Here is a 13306-nt window from a genome sequence, read left to right on the forward strand (position 1 = left end):
TACACGTGGTGCAAAGCTAAAGATTAGAGTTATAAAACTCTAAGACAAGGTTATAAGGGATAATTCCAACGTAATTGTTGGGAATTATGGCGTAAGAAATAAGGCAATTTGGGCCAATTTGGGCCAATTTGACGTAATAAAATGAATATCATTAATTTTAAGAGGGGCCTGATAAATCAGGGGTGTTTAATCCCTCTAGAATGAAGAACTGGGGCCTGTAAACAGGTGTGGTTTAAATCCCAGAAAGAAATGGCAGAGAATCTCAAGAGAAGGGGCTTAAACTTACTAGTATAAGACCCTAGAGGCACTTGAGGTTCTTCAGGCGTGAAGTTGGGCAGTTGGAGGCGCTCAGAGGAGGTAATCTTGAGGGCAGGGTGGTTACTGGGCAGCTTCAGGGCGGAAATTGGGGCTAAAAATCACGAAAGTAGGTATTTTACCTGGCAAATCACAGGCTAATGAGGCTGTTGAAGGCGGGTAAAATTCTAATAGGTAATGTAAAGCTGGGGAATCTCCTTTTGGGCGGAGAAAGGGCCCTTGATATAGCCTAGGCAGGCCTCCAGGGGCGCCCAGGGGACATGGGAACACTTGTGGGCGCATTCTGAGGCAATTTGGTTGCGCTAGAAGGCGCTGTGGGTCGTGGAACCTTGGGGCTTGGATACAAGGGTTGCCAAGGACCTTTTACAGAGGTTCTGCGTGATTTTACACGTGCCTTACACGTCATGGGGGCTGGTTTGGGGGTTCTGTGACGCTCATTTCCGTGAAAATGTGCCACAGAAGGTACTAGAACTGGCTTCTGTGTACTAGTACACGTGTAAGCAGTGCTTTATACATGTTCTGGAGGCGCTTATTGATTGCTCCAGTTCATTTGACCCCTTCTACATATTTACTACAGTTGTAATTTACGTGTAGTGAGGCTTGGGAGAAGCTGGGGCGCTTTCTAGTGTCTCCTGTGCACGCTGCAAGAGCTCTTTTCAGTCTAGAATGTTTACATATTGAATGACGTGGTAATTACATCTTGTTTGGTGATTAATTACATGTGTACAAGCCCTATAACACATGTAATATTGTTATTGGGGCGTATTCTGGCCCATTCTTACTTATTGGTAACCTGAGCGCTTTGGTTGCGGGCTAGTTTATGCATTATGCATATATTTACACTAGGAGCGCAGGCTTGAGCTCTAGGCAACAAAGCACGCGGGCTTGGGTGCGCCACGCAACAAATAAAGCTATCTTTTGAACTGTACACAACACCTCAGTTACGTCACTGAAAATGGTTGTAAATATATGTACTTATATATATATGTGCATACAAGTGCATCCACGCGGGGCGTGATGCACTTGCGTAAACTTTGAAGTTAGTTTACACAAGGAAGGGATAATAATTAAGGGTACATGTAAGTGAGGTACCCTAGGTTATTTTACCCGTAGAATCAGAATCTTTCATAATATTTTACTTATTAATTACACAAAGCTAAGTAATTAATTATTTATAAGTGTTTTTAATGTTTTTTGCGTAGTTTTACATATGTAAGAGTAATAATGTCTCTTTCATATGTAAAACTACTTTTCATATTTTATTTGTATATTTTTATGTCACGGTGGCTCTGCCATAGTAGCCAGCTGACATTCCCTACCCCTAAGATGAGTCTCTGCTCAGAAAAAGAAAGGTCTAGAAAAATTTTTGGCCATCTCAGGTTGATCTCTTACTTGCTCTGTAGTTTCTCAGGTGAATAGGTCCATCTGGTATATTACTTTCTGGTAGCCATTCATCTCTATCCGTGGATAAGTTTTTATATCTGACCAAGTAGAGTCTGGTGTCTTTACCTTGTATTCTTTCTTTCTTGTCCTTCAAGATTTTATGTACTCTTAACTGTCCTGAGGGTGGAGTTTCTTCTATTGGGACAGGTTGCGGGGGGGGTAATTCTTCTTCCGGCCTGACTTTGTAAGGTTTGATCAGGCTCACAGGAAAGACAGGATGTTTCCTAGATAGTTCTTCACTAAGAATGACTTCCACTGCGTTTTTACCATGCAATTTCTTAATGGTGAATGGTCCTATGAATGGAGGCTTAAGTTTTCTGCTACCACCTAAATTATTAAAATTCACCTTGGATAATAGAACTTTTTCTCCAATCTTGAACTCCGGTTCCTTATGGCTTTTATCCCATCTTCCTTTGTTATATTCAACAGCATCATCTACACACTTCCTGGCATGTTGGTGAGTTGAGTCCAGCATCTTTTTGAAGTCAAGAGCGGTAGGGTGCAGATGAGGTAATTTGTCATTAAGATTGTCTTTGGGCATACGTGGGATCCATCCTCTTTCTAGTACATATGGAGCTACTTTAGTAGAGGAGTGTTTGCTACTATTGTATGCAATTTCAAGGGCTGGTAATAGGCTTACCCAGTCGTGAGTGTATCCATCATGATTTTTAAATTCAAAACCAAAGGAGCAGAATCTGCGCAACATATCCTCCAGAGTCTGGATCATTCTCTCTGCTAATCCATCCGTCTGGGGGTGATAAGCTGTAGAGAATGCCAGTTTAGTGCCTAGCATGTCGTGAAGGTTCCTCCAAAATTCTGAAGTGAATTTAGGATCTCTGTCACTAATGATAATCTTTGGAATTCCTACGTCAGCCATGATTCTATTCCAAAATAGCATAGCTACTTCCATAGCTGTGTCATCTTTGTGATTAGGGATGAATCTGGCCCTCTTGGAAAACCTGTCTACAACAACCAGGACTGAGTTGTAAGAATAGGGTCCTCCTGGGGGCAGGCCTGTAACAAAATCCATATTGACTATTTCCCATTTCTCTGTGGGTTCTGCAATTTTCTGGAGTAATCCAAATCTTTTACCAGTCTGTTTGTTTCCTTTCTGGCACGCATCACAAGATTGGATATAATCATGTACTTGTTCTTTCCAGTCAATCCACCACGCAGTTTGTTTGATTCTTTCCACTGGAGAAGTGGCCAGATTTCACATTATCATGGCATTCCTTCAGGATGTCTTTGATTTGATCTTTATTACTTAGTACCAAAACACTAGAGTGTTTATGTCTGAAGTAAAGAAGTCCATCTAGCAACGTGAATTTTCCCAGTTTATAGTGTTGGGCTAAATTATCTGGTAAGCTAGCAATCAGTTCTGGTGGGCTATTGTCATTTCTCAAGATTTCAACCAATTTGAGGAGTTCACTGTTCTCGTCATAGCTTTTCTGGACCAAGTCATAGAAAGCATTATCTAAGTCACAGGCATGTATCCCTAAGATTGGAAAAATGTCTTCATCCTCAGGGTCATATGCTGGATTATCTGGGTTATTTGGCAAAGCCCATCTACTTAGACCATCCGCATTCTTATGTTTGGCTCCTGCTTTATGGATTATAGTCATATGTCCTCTGTACTGTTGTATTGCAATTTGCCATCTAAGCATATGTCTATTAGGAGTTTTCATATTCATGAGGGTCCTTACAGCGGTACAATCAGTGACTACTATGAAGTTAGAGCCCTCCAAGTAGTAATGAAGTTTTTCTAAGGCCCACACCAGTGCTAGGCATTCCATTTGACTGGCGCCATATCTCTTTTCTGAGTTTTTTATTTGTCTTGATATAAACAGAACAGGTTTTTCAACAGGTTTATCATCTATGACAAATTCTTGGTGTAATGCAGCACCCAGACCATCCAAGCAAGCATCAATGTACAATATAAAAGGTTTATTGTAGTCTGGTTGGGACAGTACGGGGGCAGATGTAACAAGCCTTTTAAGCTCTTCATAATCTTGCACTCTGTCATATGTCATCTCAAAGATGGTGTCATTATTACATAGTGCATAAAGACTTTTACTTACATGGGCAAAGCTTGGTACATGTTGGCGGTAATAGCTGCAGAAACCTAGAAATGACATCATTTCTAATTTATTCTGTGGCATAGAGTTAAGTAAGACAGAAGCTACTCTGTTCTTATCAATGGCTAAGGATAGTCCGGAAACTACACGTCCCAAGGCTTTAAGTTCCCCATATCCAAAGTTACACTTTTTAATGGACATCTTTAAACCTGCTTCTATGGCCGTGGACAGCACTAGGTTAATTTTCTCCAAATGAGTTTCCCAATCATCAGAGTAAATTATAATGTCATCTATGTACACCATCATCCAACTTTGTCTGATGAAGGATCCAAATACAGAGTCCATCATCCTCTGGAAATGTGAGGGCGCATTTTTGATACCAAAGGGCATTCTTAGGTATTCAAAGATTCCTAGGTGGCAGATAATCCTGAGGTATTTTCTGCTTTCTGGGTCTATAGGGATCTGGTGGAAACCTTTAAGCACATCCATAGTGGTGATGTACTTAGCTTTGGACAGGTTGTGCAAGGAGTGATCTATGCGGGGAATGGGATAATAGTCAGGTCTAGTGTAATTATTAAGAGCACGGAAGTCTCCAACCATTCTAGATTTCTCATTATGCCACGCAATTATTACAGGTGTTGTAACTTCAACTTGCTCATTATGTCCTACTTTCCTTAAGACACCTAATTCCTGGAGCTCTTTGATGTGAGTTTCAAGAGCTTCTCTGGACTTGTGGCTTGAAGGATAGGGAGGCCTCTGTAGCTGAGGCGGATAAGGTTTGCTCACCGTGAGTTCTAGTTTCATGTCATGACCTTTAATATTGCCAATGGGTTCTTCAGTAGTACAAAAGGCTTCTTTGTGCTTGAAACAAGATTTCAGAACATCAAGTTTTTGATCTTCCGTCAGGATTTCACTAACAGCAGCTTGGGACAAGTACTCTTCTTTAAAAGAGTGTAGTTCCTCTTGGTATTTCACATTATTAGTATTAAGTTGGTCCGGGAGCTTAATATTAATATTGCAAATCTGGAACTTTCTTTTCCAGTCTCCACCTATAGTGTAGAATCTGTCTTTGCTTTGGAATATGTCTATTCCATACATGCAGAATGTATCATTACCTAAGATCAAGTAATTACACACAGCATCTTGTAAAACAACAAATTCCACATTTAGTCTAAGGGAGCCTTTGGAGTGCGGGAAGATTAGTGGCATAACTACTACTCCTACTGGTTTCATAGCAGAGTTGCAGCTACTGAACTTGGCTTTTGGCATGGGGAGCAAGTGGTTTCCCCATTCTGGATAACAATCATCCAAAAAGGTGCTACTGACGCAGGAGCAGAAGGCGCCTATGTCTAGCAGAGCTCTTAACTCTATGTCTTGAAATAAGACAGTGGTATAGCTGGTCTTACCCATAGTATAACTCATCCCTGCTTCAGGTTTGTTGGTGAGCAATTTGGCGTCAGAAACGTGGCCGACTTTCATAGAAGAATCCCATTTTTGAGGTAAATTGGAATCCCCGTGAATGGAATTAATGGATAAGTCATCACCAATATCAGCTTGGATTACATGTATCCTGGGGTTGTCTTCTTCCGCGGGCTCAGTAGTAACAACCTCAAATTGAGATTGGGTGTCTTCCTCATTGTCAGAGTCTTCTTCTACTTCCACGTTGTTAATCCTTTTGCGTGGATTAGGGCAATCAGGTTTTTTGTGGCCCTTTTCTCTGCAATTGTAACATTCAGGGATTGCAGTCCTCTTCACAGGTGGATCTCCTGTGGTAGGTTTGGGTGTTTCAGATTTGGGGAGATCTCTCTTTTCTGGAACACCATTTCTCACGTACTTTTTGTTAAGACCATTCAGGACTACAGTTTCATGTAATATACCTATAAATTTAGCTAGGTCTACATTCATGTCACTGAGTCTGCATCTCATTAAGCTTTCAATTTGTCCTCTACACTGATTAAGGAGCCTATAATTGATTTCTTCTTTGGATGGATTGTTGTACATACAATCTATCCTCTTTTTCTGGCGTAAGCACCATTCTGAGGCAGTTTCTTTGGTTGGATCAAAGTAGTCTGCTTCAAAAGCTTGGCGCTTTTCAGTTCTCCAGACTCTGGTTCCCCATTCCTCTTTGATAAGCTCTTTCCACGCACTCCAGCTTTGTTCACCTACTTCCTCTCCTTTGGTGATGAACCAATCTGCAGCCACGCCCTCAAAGAGTCTAGGCATCCTGGAAATAACAGCTTCCTCATCTGCGCGGTAGGATCTTAACATATGATCAATGGTTCTGATAAAATTCATATGATCATACTCTCCTTTGCCGTCAAACTTAGGCCAGTCTTTAACTGGAGGCATTAGTTTATTTACCTCAACCATGTCCAGGGTTCTGTAAGGGGTATTCTGGCGTGGATTATTATTCTGGGGCAGAGCAGAGTTACGCATAAAAGGGTTATTATGCCTGGGGACCTCTGCTTGAGGTGTGTAATGTGGTTCACACTGTTGTTTTCTCTCTGGATAAGCTTGGCTGCCATATGAGGCATTTTTGCCACGCTCCTGAGCTGCTGGGGGAGGAGTCTGATTATCATTAAGATAACTGTTGGCACTCTTCAGATGTGGAGGAATGTCTCTTTGAGTACCATTACTGCACCTCAACTCAGGTACGGGAGCGTAGGTTTCCGCAATATGGGGAATATTGCAAGGAGCTTGGACTTTCTTATCAGATGTTGATTTCAAAGTCTTAATTTCCGCAGAGAGCGTAGAAATTTGAGACGTAAAATTTTCTGTAAGAGCATGAATTTTGCCATCCATGTTGGCATTGAGTTGTAAAATTAATTCCTTAATCTCAAAGTTCTCTGCTTTTTGTTTGGCGAAGTACTCCTTGTCCAATCTGGTCACTATGTGATCAGCGGTGGAATTGAGCACAGCAGCAGAATTCCTGGAATACTGCAGGATTTCAGACACGTCATACTTGGTGTCATGGGTAGTATTTTTAAGGCTCTCACAATCTTTTCCAATCTCAACAATAAGCTCACAGTGTTTGTTTGGCAACTCAAGAGGCAGTGGTCTCTCCAATTTTTGGAGAACAGACAAAGTTTTGGAACTAACGGCTTCTTTGATTTCTAATAAGCTACTATTTATTCTATTTACAATTGTTTTTAAGTTGGCTTCATTGTTGAAATCAATAGTGGAAAGATTAAAATTTACCGCGTCGAGTGAGTCAAATAGAGAATTAAGGATGGAAGGGGTCAGTCGATGTTCTTGTACAGATTCGCCGCAATCTGAAGGAGGTCGGTCGTCCGCTTCCATCTGGCGGGGTCGTCGAAGTTGATCGGATTGGAGCTCGAGCTTCGATTCTTGCCCGAGTCGGTTTTCTTGAACTTCATCATCTGTTTCTTCGGCGGGGCTGGGAAGTGGAATTTCTTGGCTTCCCAGGGATTCCAGCCCTTGACGAGGGCCTCGATTTCGTGGTTCTCCATGAGTTTCTGGAGGGCCTTCTGGGATTCTTGAGCCGTAGTGAGCAAAGCTCGCAGCCCGGCTGTTGCTCCGTCGTTCGCAATCGCTAGGTACTGCTTCCAAGTACTCACGTGCTCTCTGGCCCGGAGTTCGATCTGCTCCTCCTTCGAAAGGGTCTTGATTTCGGGAGTGATAGGGCGTGTACGGGTAGGAACCGATAAGCTGGGGGAAAGCTCGTCGATCTCGTCGATCTCCATAGCGGACTTGTTCGGCTCGGTCGGACGAGGGCCGTCCTTGGATTGAGGAGGGGTGTCGGATGGAGCCGGGGTGGAAGCCGGGGTAGCGGGCATTGGATCCTTGCGGGCGATCGTGGTCACCTGCATATTCTTGACCCGATCTTGTAGCTCCTTTGCCGCCGCGAGCTCCCGTTGGAGGCGGGAGTGGGCCTCGTAGTTTGGGACGAGTTGACCTAGTTTTGTTGTTGACCATTGTCAGCTACTGTACTTGGTTTGAGGAGAGGTTTGGTTTTTTTGAAAGGGAAGGTTGGAACTTACTAGTGGTAGTCTTGTCAGCGGTGGGGGCTGTCGGAGCGGGAGTCGGGTTATCGACAGTGGTCTTGGCGGCGATGCTGGCAGTCACTGTAAAGTACCAAAAAGGATATGAGAATCGTTTAGTTTCGGGTGTATAGGGATTTTTGAGAGGATAGCGGGAAGTTTGGACTCACTTTTAGCACGGTACTTGGCGTCGTAGAATGCCTTCTTCTTTCCTTTGGCTTCTCGGCGGTAGCGTTGGATCTTGAGGAGGGTATCGAGATCCTCTTCTTTGCGAATATGGGCGTGGTAGGCGGCGAGGATGATTTGTTCCTCGGGGGTGAGCTGTTCCCACGGGGTGGGTTGGTAGTCGCGGAGTGCGGCTTCTTTGCGCAGGCGCAGCAATTTCAGGTAATACTGAATTAATTCGGCGTTTTCCTGTAAATTCACTGGAAAAAAACACGCTACAAAAGTCAGAAATTAGACTTAAAATTTTGTTTATATATTTTTGTAATTTTAGTTGAATTTTTGACGAAGAAAATGACTAACTTGGATGAATTTTTAGGGTTTTTGGTTTGGTTTTGGCGTAGAAGGTAGAAAAAAAGGTGATTTTTTGTCAGTTTTAATGTTTTTAAAGGCGTAAAAAATTCAGAGAGTAGTGAAAATATTTTTAGGTATTTTTTAGAGTATATTTTGGAAATTTTTGACGTAAAAAATTTAAGATTTATAAGGGCTCTTTCTTTCAAATGAATTTGAAGGAAATTTCCCGGCCAGACCCCCAATTGTCAGCCTACGTGATGCCAAGGATATTATCCTTCTAGCTACACGTGGTGCAAAGCTAAAGATTAGAGTTATAAAACTCTAAGACAAGGTTATAAGGGATAATTCCAACGTAATTGTTGGGAATTATGGCGTAAGAAATAAGGCAATTTGGGCCAATTTGGGCCAATTTGACGTAATAAAATGAATATCATTAATTTTAAGAGGGGCCTGATAAATCAGGGGTGTTTAATCCCTCTAGAATGAAGAACTGGGGCCTGTAAACAGGTGTGGTTTAAATCCCAGAAAGAAATGGCAGAGAATCTCAAGAGAAGGGGCTTAAACTTACTAGTATAAGACCCTAGAGGCACTTGAGGTTCTTCAGGCGTGAAGTTGGGCAGTTGGAGGCGCTCAGAGGAGGTAATCTTGAGGGCAGGGTGGTTACTGGGCAGCTTCAGGGCGGAAATTGGGGCTAAAAATCACGAAAGTAGGTATTTTACCTGGCAAATCACAGGCTAATGAGGCTGTTGAAGGCGGGTAAAATTCTAATAGGTAATGTAAAGCTGGGGAATCTCCTTTTGGGCGGAGAAAGGGCCCTTGATATAGCCTAGGCAGGCCTCCAGGGGCGCCCAGGGGACATGGGAACACTTGTGGGCGCATTCTGAGGCAATTTGGTTGCGCTAGAAGGCGCTGTGGGTCGTGGAACCTTGGGGCTTGGATACAAGGGTTGCCAAGGACCTTTTACAGAGGTTCTGCGTGATTTTACACGTGCCTTACACGTCATGGGGGCTGGTTTGGGGGTTCTGTGACGCTCATTTCCGTGAAAATGTGCCACAGAAGGTACTAGAACTGGCTTCTGTGTACTAGTACACGTGTAAGCAGTGCTTTATACATGTTCTGGAGGCGCTTATTGATTGCTCCAGTTCATTTGACCCCTTCTACATATTTACTACAGTTGTAATTTACGTGTAGTGAGGCTTGGGAGAAGCTGGGGCGCTTTCTAGTGTCTCCTGTGCACGCTGCAAGAGCTCTTTTCAGTCTAGAATGTTTACATATTGAATGACGTGGTAATTACATCTTGTTTGGTGATTAATTACATGTGTACAAGCCCTATAACACATGTAATATTGTTATTGGGGCGTATTCTGGCCCATTCTTACTTATTGGTAACCTGAGCGCTTTGGTTGCGGGCTAGTTTATGCATTATGCATATATTTACACTAGGAGCGCGGGCTTGAGCTCTAGGCAACAAAGCACGCGGGCTTGGGTGCGCCACGCAACAAATAAAGCTATCTTTTGAACTGTACACAACACCTCAGTTACGTCACTGAAAATGGTTGTAAATATATGTACTTATATATATATGTGCATACAAGTGCATCCACGCGGGGCGTGATGCACTTGCGTAAACTTTGAAGTTAGTTTACACAAGGAAGGGATAATAATTAAGGGTACATGTAAGTGAGGTACCCTAGGTTATTTTACCCGTAGAATCAGAATCTTTCATAATATTTTACTTATTAATTACACAAAGCTAAGTAATTAATTATTTATAAGTGTTTTTAATGTTTTTTGCGTAGTTTTACATATGTAAGAGTAATAATGTCTCTTTCATATGTAAAACTAATTTTCATATTTTATTTGTATATTTTTATGTCACGGTGGCTCTGCCATAGTAGCCAGCTGACAAAGAGCCCCTCTGCGGGCAGGTGCATGTATACCTGCTCGCCAAGAGAAATCCTCGGCGAGCAGGAATACAGATCCCACCTCGCCGAGAGCCTCTCGGCGAGCAGGTATACATACACCTGCCCGCCAAGCCTGCTTAACAAGAGCCCCTCGGTGGGCAGGTGCATTTATACCTCCTCAGTGAGCAGGCATACATATCCCACCTTGCCAAGAGCCTCTTGACAAGCAGGTATACTTGCACCTGCCCGCCGAGGGGCTCTTGGCAAGCAGGCTCGGCAGGCAGGTGGATGTATACCTGCTTGCCGAGAGAAATCCTTGGCAAGCAGGCATACACCTCTCGGCGAGCAGGCATACATATCCCCGCTTGCCAAGAGCCTTGCCTGCTCGCCAAGAAGGATAAATCTTGGCGAGCAGGTATACAAACACCTGCCCGCCGAGCCTGCTCACCAAGAGCCCCTCGGCGGGCAGGTGCAAGTATACCTGCTCGCCCAGAGGCTCTTGGCGAGGTGGGATCTGTCTGCCTGCTCACCAAGGATTTCTCTTGGCAAGTAGGTATAAATGTACCTGCCCGCCGAGGGGCTCTTGGTGAACAGGCTTGGTGGGCAGGTGTATGTATACCTGCTTGCCGAGAGGCTCTTGCCGAGGTGGGATCTGTATGCCTGCTTGCCAAGAATTTCTCTTGGCGAGCAGGTATACATGCACCTGCCCGCCAAGGGGCTCTTGGTGAGCAGGCTTGGCGGGCAGGTGTATGTATACCTGCTCGCCGAGAGGCTCTTGGCAAGGTGGGATCTGTATGCCTGGATACATGCACCTGCCCGCCAAGAAGCTCTTGGTGAGCAGGCTCGTGGGGCAGGTGTTTGTATACCTGCTCGCCAAGAGTTATCCCTCTCGGCGAGCAGGGATACATACACCTACCCGCCGAGGAGCTCTCGGCGGGCAGGTGTTTGTATACCTGCTCGCCAAGAGTTATCCTTCTAGGCAAGCAGGGATACATACATCTACCCGCCGAGGGGCTCTCGGCGAGCAGGTATATGTACTTGCACCTGCCCACCGCGAGGGGCTGGCAAGCAGGCACGGTGCACGCTTGTGCATGCCTATGTGGGGGCGTGCACGCCCTTGCACGCCCTTCAAGTCGCACACCCTTGAGAAAGGCCCAAAGGGCGTGCGGTCCCACACGCCCTTTTCAAAGGGTGTGGGCGGGGCGTGCCCCTGGGGGACGGGTGTGCACAATTTATCAATGCCCATTCTTGCTCAGGCAAAGGCTGAGCAGCAGCTGGGCCTGGGCCAAGGCTGAGCAGCAGCTGGGCCTGGGCCAAGGCTGAGCAGCAGCTGGGCCTGGGCCAAGGCTGAGCAGCAGCTGGGCCTGGGCCAAGGCTGAGCAGCAGCTGGGCCTGGGACAAAGCTGAGGATCAGCTTGTGAAAATTGCACTAGAGGCTGGATAGCCAGCTGGAGCAGGTGTCATGTCAGTTGTCATGTAGTGACTACTGATGTTTCCTGGTGACAAAACCCCCAAATGTGGAAGCTACAGTCTGATCAGTTCCCAAATATCACTAAGGGCCTGTACCATAGGCCATGAAAATTGAAATTTTCCAAATTTATTTGCCTCAAAATTTCTTGGGACAAAAACTGAGCCTGGCCAAAATGTAGGCTTGAGCCCAAATGTGAAGAATTTCAACATTTGAACCCTCCGCTAATTTTCAATTTTTGTGTACAGGGCAAAAAAAGTTGAAATTTTTCAAAATTGAGGCCCATGGTACAGGCCCTAATTTGATAGTTTCTTGGTGTTTCTGCCACTATATCTCATCCCAGTGTGGGAATCCTTCTGCCATATGGTTACCAAAATGATAACAGGCCCCTAATGATTCATCATGTACCTTTAATGACCACAAAACCCCCAAATGTAGCAGCTACAGTCTGATAAGTTCCCAAATATCACTACTTGGGTAGTTTCTTGGTGATTCTGCCACTATATCACATCCCAGCATGGGAATTCTTCTGCCATATGGTTATCAAAATGTTGAAAGGCCCCTAATGATTCATTATGTACCTTTAATGACCACAAAACCCCCAAATGTAGCAGCTGAAGTGTGATCAGTTCCCAAATATCACTACTTTGATAGTTTCTCGGTGTTTCTGCCACTATATCTCATCCCAGCCTGTGAATCCTTCTGCCGTATGGTTACCAAAATGTTTACAGGCCCCCAATGATTCATTATGTACCTTTAATGACCACAAAACCCCCAAATGTAGCAGCTACAGTCTGATAAGTTCCCAAATATCACTTCTTTGGTAGTTTCTTGGTGTTTCTGCCACTATATCTCATCCCAGCGTGGGAATCCTTCTGCCATATGGTTACCAAAATGTTAAAAGGCCCCCAATGATTCATTATGTACCTTTAATGACCACAAAACCCCCAAACGTAGCAGCCACAGTCTGATTAGTTCCTCGGAGGTCGCGTAAGGAGAGGGGTCTCAAAGGGGGTCGCTGAGGGTGTCCTGGGGATTGTGGTATTGTTTGTGGGGGTTCTTTTGGAGCAGGATGCGGCCTGTTTCAGCCTGATGGATGCAGAAAGGGGAGGGGCGGCAGATGGTGCAGAGGGCTTCGGCAAGGTCGAGGCAAGCTTGGTAGTTGAGCAGAGGTGAGGGTGGCTAATTTGTAGATCAGAGCCGGCGGATGTGGCTGAGCAAGGGGATGAGGCAAGGGAGATGTGGGATGAGCTTGAAGAGGCGGGTCCTGATGAGAGCCTTGCGGTAGAGGTGTTGGCATTGAAGTGGGGTAGAGATGCAAGAACCAAAGTGGAGGACATAGCCGAGGGGTAGGACGCAGAGAAGGGGCTAGGTTTCCCAACGGAGGTAGCAAAGGACGATGGGCAGCAGAACAAGGTTAGGGGCAATGACCGGGTCTTGTTGAAGCAGGAGATAGAGCTGGGGGGCCTTGTGATCAGTGAGGGCGGCAAGTTGGGAGAACTGGGGGGCAAGGGCGTCTTGGGCGATTGAGTTAGTAACACCGCCCGCATTGATGTCCTATCAGTTAGGACAGACTCAAGCCCT

This window comes from Puccinia triticina, chromosome 7A (assembly GCF_026914185.1).
Source record: "Puccinia triticina chromosome 7A, complete sequence".
Taxonomy (NCBI): Eukaryota; Fungi; Basidiomycota; class Pucciniomycetes; order Pucciniales; family Pucciniaceae; genus Puccinia; species Puccinia triticina.